Here is a 9421-nt window from a genome sequence, read left to right as displayed (position 1 = left end):
AGTAAAACCACCAACAAAAAGGTCAGATAGATGGCAGTGAATTTCTAAATTCTCTTTAAACACTTAAAACATAGAAAAGCAGCAGTAAGCAACAAGTCCATCAACTAGAAGATTCATTCTACAACTACAAGGTTATCACCCTTCAAGCTCACTGAATACGTGGCTTATATTGGATAGGGAGCCCAGAAAACATTTTCCAGATTCTTGCCCAAAATATTCCTTAAAATGCACATCCTAGTATGTTTGATTCAGCCACATGCTAAGAGCTAGGATTCAGTCTTCTTGTGACAACTGTCTGTAGCAACATAGCATCTCTTTGTGAAAACTAATTCAACTATGGAGGTTAAATTTTGATGGCAATTTCTAGGTCATTACCAACTATTTAGTCATTCTTGTCTTTATATAGCTATGTAATAATAGCAGAAAGTGCTAGCCCTGGGTATCACAGTAACTAAGAAGTGAATCAAAGATTATCTGAGAGTCAGGTATGGTGGTGAGTATCTTTTAATCCCAGCACTTTGGAAGCAAAGACAGACAGATCTCTGTAAGGTTGAGACCAGCATGGAATACATAGTGAGTTCTAGGGCTACCCAGGGAGACCCTGTCTCTATCTGGCCCCAAGAACTCTAGATAAAGGATACTCCTTGTGTCAGTTTCATATTTCTCTAAAACAGGCAGAGAAGGAAGATCAGGCTTGGGCTCTACCTGTAAATGGTTACCAACTAGGTGAGTAGACATAGAGCAGCATGCTTTTAAAATATACCAAAACTTGGTAAATATATGTCCAAGGAAAAGAGTGTCCTGCAAGCTTGTAATCCACTTGGGCACTCTGTGAAGGAAAGGAAACTTTAACTGGACCTGTAACCATACATGAAGTTATACAGAGAACAGGATAGTGACTTCCAACCTAAGAGCAATGTGTGAACACAAGATACAGGAATGTCCATGTCAAGTTCCCAGCATGATGTAGTGAACAATTTAGCTAGAACTGAAGAGCCATGGAGTTGATTTGATACCGATTGTCTACTTTTAAGAAATCCATAGGCTATCTTAAAGGGGCCTGTGTTACAAGTTTCCAAGTTTTACAAGAGCCTTTTGATAGACAATTTTAGCATTCAATATAGCCTTATTCATCTCATAAAGTTCCTTTTTCTTACACAGCTCACCATGGTATATTTTGTAACTTTCAGTCATTTCCCATGTTCATATTTTCTTTTTGTGGGGGAAATTTAAAGAGGAAATATATGTTATGTAAATCCCAATACAGTTGTTTAATCTGAAGCTCTGACCCCAAAAACATCTGACTCAGCCTCCATCATTGGCAGCCCATCTTTGTTTGGCTTCCTTGGGTAGCTATGCTAATATTGAGGACATTACTGCTTTGGGAAACAGGATTAACTGAAGCCCAGGTGCTTAAAACATTCCCCAGCTCAAATACAAACATGTCCAAGTGTTTATTCATCAATCACTCCCAATGCTCCTGTCAGGCTCGTTTGCTCCCCACTGTAGTTTACTCTTAGCAATTGCCCTTTAAAACCCTACCAAACAAGAGCACATTTTCTTTTGGATGTTCTCTCACCACCAGCAAAATATAAACACACTCAAATCTCTTTCTTTTTTACTTTTATTTTTATTTTTGAGACCATGTATTCCTGGCTAGTCTGGAACTCACTATGCAGAGTGGACTGCCCTTAAACTCACAGAGACCTCGCTGCCTCTGCCTCCTCAGTGATGAAGACTGCCTGTCATCCTCAGCTCTGCAAGACGATGTCTAGTGCTATATGCAATGGTTACCAAATAAATTTAGAAACAAAATGAATGGATTCCTGTCGGAGTATCTAACACTATGGAAATATTCTGTGCTTGTAAGAGCAGTTCTAAGAAACTGAGGAGAGAAGACCCTGAGTCTGGGACCATTCTATAATACACAGTAAGACTGTTTCAAACACAACCCATAATGTTGTGCAAATTTCATATCTATACATAACACCTTATTCTAGAATTTTGAACTTTTTCTAAAAGGTGACCAAAAGAAAAAAAATACTAAATTTTATTTTGGAAGACAGAAGAACCTAGCAAAAGAGAATAAAAATGTTTGATAATTCACTAACGATTCCAGTAGCTGCTTTTATGTTTAAACAAAATGGTTTACATAAGAAATTTGGTATTGGATCACTTGTCAGTAATCAGCTATACCAAGGGAGGTATATGAGTGGGTGTGGATGCCTAATCCTAGCACTTAAGAGGCTGGAACTGCAGGCTTATTAAGTCTGAGATAGTCTGACTACAGAGATTAGTCTAACTATAAGATTTTTTTTTTTTTTTGAGTTGGGCAGGGTCTCCTGTTCTGTGCAGGCTGGCCTGGAACCTTCTGTACAGCCAAGACTCCTTGAACTGCTGATCCTTCTAGCTCCAACTTGTAAGTGCTGGGATTGATTACAAGTATGTGCTACCATGCCCTGGCCAACCCCATAATCTATAAAAGTGCTCCTGAGGCTAGGAAAGGTGGCACACATATCAGAAGCCCCAACTATTCTGGAGGTTGAGGAAGGATGAGTGAAGTTCAAGGCCAGTGTGATACAGGCCAGCAGTCCCAGTTACTGGGAGGCTGAAGCATGAGGAGAAAAACTTCACAGTTTGCCTACGTTACAGAGTTAAGTGAGGGTCTGCCTGGCTAACTTGGTAAGACCTCATCTCAAAACAATTTAAACAGAGCAGGGCATACAATCTGTGGTAGGGCACTTGCCTAGCATTTATGAGGCCCTGGGTGCAATCTTCAGAAGGTGATAGCTATTCTTGGTTGTCAACTTGACTACATCCTGTAGTTGTTTTTCTGTTTTGTTTTGTTTTGACTCTTTGGGGCCTGTCACCCAGCTCCCAAATAAACACAAAGAGACTTATTCTTACTTATGAATGCCTGGCTTATTTCTAACCAGCTTTTCAAACTTAAATTATCCTGTTTCTCTTTATATTTTGCCTCGCCTCTGGGCTTTTTACCTTTGTTTATTCTATATATCTTTCTTTCCTTCTTACTCCATGGCTGGCTGGGTGGCTGGGTGGCCTGCCCCTGGTGTCCTCCTCTCCATTTCCTTTTCTCAATTCTCCCCCATCCCTAGACTGTTCCTCCTATTTATTCTCTCTGCCAGCCAGCCCCACCTTCTGCCTAGCTATTGGCCATTTAGCTCTTTACTAGACCAGTCAGGTATTTTAGACAGGCAAAGTAACACAGCCTTAAGAGTTAAACAAGTGCAACATAAAAGGATGCAATACCTCTTTATATCATTAAACAAATATTCCACAGCATAAATGAATGTAATATATCTTAAACTAATATTATGCAACATCTGGAATTAACTAAAGTCCCCAAATGGAGGGCATACTTGTGAAAGATTTTTGCTTAATCTGAAGTAGGAAGTCCCACTTCTAATCTGAAACTTTAAAATAGGAAGACACACCTTTATTCCAGATCTTTTGTTCTGGGAAAACCCACCTCTAATCTGGGCTACACCTTCTACTGGAAGCCTATATAAGGGCATGGAAGATGGAAGCTTTTGCTCTTTGCCTGCTTGTTCTTGCCTGCTAGCAAGTCCATCCCTTAACTGGCATTAGAGCCTACTTTTTCAGGATTCTGGTGTATACTGAAGACCGGCTGAGACATCCAGCCTCATGGACTGACCAGCTTCTGAATTCTTAGACCTTCCATTCATAGGCAATAGGATTAGTTGGACTGCAGCCTATAAGTCATTGTAACGAGAAAGAGAGAGAGAGAGAGAGAGAGAGAGAGAGAGAGAGAGAGAGAAATTTTCATTCATTAAGTTCTATTATTCTAGAGAACACTGACAAATACATGGAACTATCAAAAAGCAATTTTTGTGCCAACCCTTCATAAGCCAAAAGTTAAATCTGTAGTGAAAACCAGAGCAATACTTATTTTTATAAGTGAAGTTCTGACCTCTAGTGGCTAAACAGATTTAATTCCCGAATCTGCTAAATAATTTAATGTCACTGTCTTAGTGTTTCTATTGCTGTGAAGACACCATGACCACAGCAACTCTTATAAAGGAAAACATTTAATTTAGCTGGCTTACAGTTCAGAGGTTTAGTCCATTATTTTCATGGCCAGAAGCATGGTAGGCATGCAAGCAGACATGATCCTGGAGAAGGAGCGGAGAGTTCTTGATTCACAGGCAACAGGAAGTGAACTGTTTACAACATTGAGCATAGCTTGAGCAAAGAAGACCTCAAAAGCCACCCCCACAGTGACACACTTTCCCCAACAAGGCCACACTTATTCCAACAAAGCCACACTTCCTAATAGTGCCACTTCCTTTGGGGGCCATTTTCTTTCAAACCACCACAGTCACAGAGAGAAAATGACATTGTAACTTTCCTAATGCAAAACAATCAGTAAAATTCAGTTCCACCTATGAAATATCCATGAAGCCAATAGAGCTTGTTGATTAAAAGAAAAAATCAACTTTGAGGCCATGTGTGAAGGCAAATCCCTGAAATGACAGCAACTTGGGAGCTGGAGGCAGTAGAATCATGAGTTCAAGGGAATCTTCAGCTACATAACAAGTGGGGGACATTCTGGGAAATCCTGTCTAGAAAGCAACAATGAAAAGGTAAGTTTATGGCAAGATAAGGTGACAGCAAAAAAAAAATAAAAAATAAAAATAAAAAAGGGCCAGTGTATAAAAGAAGCAACTGTGGAAGACTCAGTCAGGAATCACAGGTGGAACAAAGTACACAGGGCCTTAACATCATTTTGTAACAGGACCGTGGACCATAGCAGGTACCCGCCACTTTAGCACAGCTGTCATAATAATGGAAGTAGCATTCAGGCCATAAAATCCAACATGTAGACGGTGCCCCCTGCCAAAAAAGACCTAATTCACCAAAGTCCCAGTTCTGGTGGTGTGTCCAAATTCTGAACCCCAAAATCACCAAGAGGCCCATTTCAATGCAAAAGCAAAGAGTCTTTTATTGCAGTTTAACGAGCTAACCCCATTAGTTCGTGCCCTTCATCCATCCACAGAGGCAGATGGTTGGAGAAAGACCCGAGAAACCATAAGACAGGGATCTTACAGAGCAGCGTAAGGGAGTATCTAGTGGTATGCAACAGTCTCAGGATTGGTGCACTTCCCGGCTTGGACAACCTGCCCTGTGTTGATTGGTCAACTGGTTGTTATGGCCTATAGGCCCTCCCAGGGTGGTTGCTATGCTCTGCACATCACTGTTGTGCACTTGTCCATAAAGCACACCCAGAGCTGGAAAGCATAGCACCACCAGATAACTTCTGATTGGTTCCTTGCCACGAGGAGTGCATCTGACCTCCTAGTGACCAGGGCAAGCCCAGCAAGGTCAGGCCAGCACATGTTACCCTGTCATGGCAGCCAAAACAGGGGTGGGGGTGTGGTCCCTTCACTGGGAAAGTCCATAAATGCACTAACCTTGCTTTTGGCTTCTGTGGTTTCAGTTCTGGCTAACTGTTCTTGTTAACTGAAGTATGTCAGTCTAAAACATGGATTTTGTGCTTTAAAGCCCACTCTGAAAAATCTGGGGCTACCTTGGGATCTTGAACACCCAGTGTAATCGCTGGCTGGCTAGTAGACAGACTTTCTATTGGCTTAACCTGTGTCTGAGAAGTTTTCTCTGGTGGATACCCATGGCAGTATTAATGATGAAGAGTTTATTTTGTGGACATCAAAGGTTCAGCAAAAGTACATAACAGAGTATTGTAATTTAAAAAAAAAAATGGCTCAAGAGAGAAAGACACCATGCCACAGAGATCAAGCAGAGGTTTTTTTTTTTTTTTTTTTTTTTTTTTTTTTTTTTTTTTTTTTTTTGAGACAGGGTTTCTCTGTGTAGCTTTGGAACCTATCCTGGCACTCACTCTGGAGACCATGCTGGCCTCGAACTCACAGAGATCCGCCTGCCTCTGCCTCCTGAGTGCTGGGATTAAAGGTGTGCACCACCAACGCCTGGTGCAGAGGGGATTTTTAAGGGAAAAGAATCCTTAAAGGGGGAAAGGTGAGGTACAGGAGACTAGCCTCCAGGACAAGAGCAGTGGGAAAGAGGAGGAAGGGAGGGAGGGAGAGGATAAGAAGGGGTGAGAGGAGAGGGGGAGAGAGAGGGTTGAAGGTGGGCAGGGCCCTTTTAAAAGGGAACATAGTGAATAGGCACATCTGGTGTTCTTAGTGGCAGCACCTGAGGGCATATCTTGTCAGAACTCCAAAGGCAGGCCAGTAAAATACCTAAATACTAACACAGAGAGGATACAAGATGATCTGGGGAAAGGAAGTGTGGAGGCATCTTGCAAGGGGAAACAAGTGAGAAAGAAGACTTTGTCCATTTACCCTTACTGTTACTACCTGGTATCCACACATGACTTGGACCAGCCTTATTTGAGCTTCAGACAGGGTCAAGAAAAAGACCAGATTTGAAAGAGAAATGAAGAGATAACAAATGGAAAGAATCAAAAGCTGGGGTCAGGAGGGCTGCAAAGGGTGGTGATCGAGGGCACCAAATTTATTAAATGCACAGCTCTTTTTATACCCCTCAAATGGGGAAGCAGAAAACAAACCAGTAAAGAGCATCAGACAGTAGAATTACAGGGTCCTCAGAATAGCTCAGCTCACCCTTAGTAAGGTATATTTGGGGCAGCAAACAAAAAGCTTTACATCTCAGTGTTTAGAACATTTAACCACATACATATAGGGAGATGCCAAGTGCCTAGTATCTGGACTACGGCCCCTCAAATCCTGGTGCCAGTCCATAGGTGTTGCCTGGCATGACCCTGGCCAGGTGAAGGGTAAAATGTTCACATCCCATCATCAAGACCTCCAGACAATCTTTAATTCAGTATGGGCCCTGACACATGAAGGTAATACTGTAACTACCTCTCCCAGCCTTCATTTCCCACCCACACTGAGAAAGGTTTAAACTCAGTAATAAGGAGGGCAATAGAGAGACAATACTTAGTGAAGAAGGCAGAAAATGAAACTCAAGAAAATATTATCCATCCAGGTTAGAGCTGGGAACCTTAAGCCTTCAACTCCAAAACTAAGGACCTGTCCACACAGGACAGCAAGGCCCTTGATGAATAACTTGCATCACAAGCACCCTCAGGGCCAGAAAGGGTGGGTCTCTGTTAGAACTGCTTTCTGTCTGATGCTGCCCTTTAAAAACTCAGTAGTCAACACCTTTAATCCAGCACTCAGGAGGCAGAGGCAGATGGATTTCTGTGGGTTCGAGGCCAGTCTGGTCTCTACAGCAAGTTTCAGGTCAGCCAGAGCCATATGTTTAATACTAATTATAATATTGACTAGGGCCAGGCTGGAGCTTTGATCTATCTTTATTGCAACAATAGCTCGGTCTAGGTGGAACACAGGCACTCTATGAAATATGAACAAGGTGGTATAAGGACCCTAATAGCCCATCACTTTCCAGAAAAAAAATCCTCACTCACAGAATAAAATGTGCAAGTTTATTGTGGTTAGTTTACCAGTGCAATAGTCTGCCAACATGTCCATTTCCAGCTACTCTGTCTGTGATGTAGTTTTTGTGCTGTTCTGCTTCTGCTTCAGAACTAGGCTGTTTGATTTCTGACACAAGATCAATGCTCGCCTAGAGTCAGGCGATTAAATCCCCTGGAGACAGATAGCTGTCTTCTGGTGTGGCTTCTTGTTGGGTCATTAGCTTTATTTTGTTTGTTTTGATTTTTCGAGACAAAGGCTGGCCTCTGGCTCCTGGGTGCTGGGATTAAAGGCATGTGCCACCACCACCCAGCCCGATCCTTGGTTTTTGAGGCAGTGTCTTGTTCTGTAGTGCAGCCTGTAAGTCACTACACAACACACAGTCCTTAGATTTGTGGCTGTCCTCCTGACTCAAACTCCAGAGTGTTGGGATTAAAGGCATGAGTCACCATGCCAGCCAAGGGCTGGCTTTATTTATTTATTATTTTTATTTATTTATTTCTTGGTTTTTTGAGACAGGGTTTCTCTGTGGCTTTGGAGGCTGTCCTGGAACTAGCTCTTGTAGACCAGGCTGGTCTCGAACTCACAGAGATCCGCCTGCCTCTATCTCCCAAGTGCTGTGATGAAAGGCGTGCGCCACCACCGCCCGGCCATGGGCTGGCTTTAAATAAAACTTTTCTACCAATTCTGTCTCCTGAGTTCTAGCTGAGCCAAATGTTTGATTCCAGCAGAGCAGAGACTCAAATACCTGTACATGTTTCCAGTAGCTGTAACACAATAGCATGAAGGCAGAAAACAACCCAAATGCCCACCAATAGAGGTGAATTAAAACTATGCTAGCTGTATATACAATGGAATCTTAGTCACATAACTATATTGAGTGGGCACGTTGCTGGTAGTAGAGTCCTAGGGCAGAGGCCCAATTCTGGGGGGTCCCCACAAACAAATGTAATGGTGAAAAGGTAGGAAATTGAGGCAGGTGTAGGCAGATGCCAAACTTTATCACGACTGACAACATTTGCAGGCCCAAGTCAGGACTTTTAGTAAACACCACTTCTACTTCTTTGAAATCACATTTGTGTGTGTGTGTGTGTGTGTGTGTGTGTGTGTGTGTGTGTGTGTGTGTTTGACCACTTTGCAAGTTGGTTCTCTATAAACACTGTATGGATTCCTGGGACAAATCAGACCATCAAGCCAGAAAGCAAGCACCATTACCCACTGAGCCATTTTGGTACTTTATCAAACAGCTTCTAATTCCTCGTTACACTACAAGGTGAAGTCACGAAATATTTTGAAACTAGATGTGGTGGCAGATTGAAATACTTAAAGTGCCTGGGAACAATACATCTTAAAACAATTCATTTACTGCCCGGTGCATGTTACCTCAGTTTAAAAAAAAAAAAAAAAAAAAAAAAACCTCAATGACCCAACGTGCTTCAAGGTGCAGAATTATCACCAAATACTTCAACGTGTTCCCTCGGATCGTGCCGTTTCTAGATGTTTAGATCTCAACTCTGGTGTGGTTAAAATTAGTGCTGGGAGATGGATTAGCTGATAATGAAGTTTGCCGCCAACCCGTGGTGAAGGAGAAAACTGACTCACACAAGTAAGGTGTAAACCGGTGGTGGACTGAACCGACTCCTGCAAGTTGTTCGGTTACTTCCTCATGCTCCGCGCGCGCGCACAGACACACACACTAGGTGTAAAAAGGACTAAGGAATTCCCTGGCACCCCCAAAAGTAACACCCACGCTCTCCCGTGCCACCCAGAACTTGTTCCAGGCTCCGCCCACACCTGAAGCTCTTATAAAGCCATTACCGCGGCTCTCCTCAGAACTCCCAGCGCCTTCCAAACCTTCCGGCAGCCGCCCCGCCTCCAACTCCGCCCGCCAATCAGTCCGCCAATCAGAAGAGCGGCCGCCGGAACTCGCTGAGGGAGGTGTA

General features: G+C 42.8%; 1 long non-coding RNA gene across 1 annotated transcript; it reads right to left on the bottom strand.

Annotated features, from left to right (window-relative positions):
• Positions 1 to 3257: 3257 nt before the first annotated feature.
• Positions 3258 to 9368, bottom strand: LOC107980390. The gene is made up of 3 exons (XR_004772039.1): positions 9297 to 9368; positions 4089 to 4202; positions 3258 to 3734 (listed from the first exon to the last, which is right to left on the bottom strand). It is a non-coding gene; the product is annotated as an uncharacterized LOC107980390 (long non-coding RNA).
• Positions 9369 to 9421: the final 53 nt, after the last annotated feature.

Source organism: Cricetulus griseus (genome assembly GCF_003668045.3).
Source record: "Cricetulus griseus strain 17A/GY chromosome 1 unlocalized genomic scaffold, alternate assembly CriGri-PICRH-1.0 chr1_0, whole genome shotgun sequence".
Classification (NCBI taxonomy): domain Eukaryota; kingdom Metazoa; phylum Chordata; class Mammalia; order Rodentia; family Cricetidae; genus Cricetulus; species Cricetulus griseus.
Note: the sequence above shows the minus strand (reverse complement) of the source record. Positions and strands in the feature narration are given on the sequence as shown.